This window comes from Elephantulus edwardii, unplaced genomic scaffold, assembly GCF_000299155.1.
Source record: "Elephantulus edwardii isolate Elephantulus edwardi_28Jun2011 unplaced genomic scaffold, EleEdw1.0 scaffold00287, whole genome shotgun sequence".
NCBI classification, from domain to species: Eukaryota; Metazoa; Chordata; class Mammalia; order Macroscelidea; family Macroscelididae; genus Elephantulus; species Elephantulus edwardii.
In genome coordinates this window covers 1,909,883-1,911,385 of record NW_006400037.1, presented here as the reverse complement: position 1 = coordinate 1,911,385, position 1,503 = coordinate 1,909,883, and the positions used below count along the sequence as shown (strand labels likewise).

Below are 1,503 nucleotides of genomic sequence, written 5' to 3'. Positions count from 1 at the left end.
TATCATGCTTGAGAGGGTGGAGGGACAATACAAGACAGGAAGAACCAGGATGAGATGGGTTGATTCAGTGACGGAGGTATTAGGGGCCATGAAGTTGTCAGAGACAGTGAAGTTGGCTCAAGATAGAGCAGGATTCAGAGCTGTTGTACATTAAGTTACTATGAGTCTCAAAAGACTCGATGACACATAAGAAAAACAGCAACAACAACATCGTTAATGTGCAGAATAATCAGATTGTAGATTTTTAAAAAATTATTGTTATGACCAAGAAGCAGCAGCAAAAAGAGCGCCTGTACCCACTGCGGAAATATGCAGTTAAGGCCTGAACTTAAATAAATAAAATACAAAACTAAAAAAAAATTATTGTTATATGAGTGGGAAATGTTGTCTAGCTGATAGATAAGGAATGTTGTTGTTGTGTATCATCGGGTTGGAACTGACCCATAGTTGACCCTCCAGAGAAGAAATGAGGAATACATATATTAAATAGTTGTCAACTGATCTATTTTCCAGTTCCCCATAGACAATACTTTTTAGCTTTATTTTTATGTTTTCTGATGATTGCTTTTTTATCAATGAGTAAAATATTTCAATTGTTAATTGCTTTGTTGTTGTTGTTATATGTCAACTCAAAGCGACCTTATGCATAATAGCTCCGAACCCTGTTCTACCCTGAGCCAAACTCACTTCCCTGACACACCTACTACTCTCATTACCCCCAGATTATTGAGGCAATCCATCTCATATGGGGTCTTTCTCTCCTTCACTGTCCTTCCAAGCGTATCTTTCTCCAAAGTCTGGTCTCTCCTGGCTACATGTCCAAAGTATGTGAGATGGAGTCTCAAAACCTTTGCCTCCAATAAGCAATTTGGTTTCATCCTCTCCAGGACAACCCTATTAGTTCTCTTAACAGCCCATGGTATGTCAAATACTTCTCTCTAGCACCACAACTCAAAGGCATCAATTCTTCTTCTGTCCTCCTTGGTCATTGTCCAGCTCTCTCATACATAGTAAATAATTGTAAAGACCATGACCTGAATCCTTAGTCTTCAGGCTAACATCCTTTTCTGCACAACTCTGCAGAGGTCTCTGATGGCAGATTTTCCCAAGACAATTTGTCCTTTGATTTCTTAACTACTGGTGCCAAGAGTTAGTGGAACCAAGCAAGATGAAACTGTTAACAATCTCAATCTCTTCTCCATCTATCATGATGCTTCCAACTGGCCCAGTGGTGAGAATATTTATTCTCTGGTTGAGTCCTTGATCCTCTGCAGCAATATTCTTCAGGTCCTCCTCAGTTTTAGCAAGTAAGGTTGTGTCATCTGCATAATGCAGGTTGTTGATGAGATTTCCTCCAATCCTGATGCCACATTTCTCCTTTGGTACCTGTTTTTTTACAATGTACATTCATTTTTAATATCATAGATAAAGATTCAGATCATTTCAGTCATTCCTTTACATTTTAATTATCTTCTAGTAAACTTTGTTTTTTTTTTCTTTTTT

At 38.1% G+C, this 1,503-nt stretch overlaps 1 pseudogene; it reads left to right on the top strand.

Annotated features, from left to right (window-relative positions):
• The first annotated feature begins 260 nt into the window (after window positions 1-260).
• Window positions 261-1,503, top strand: part of LOC102866992 — a 7,348-nt pseudogene continuing 6,105 nt past the window's right edge.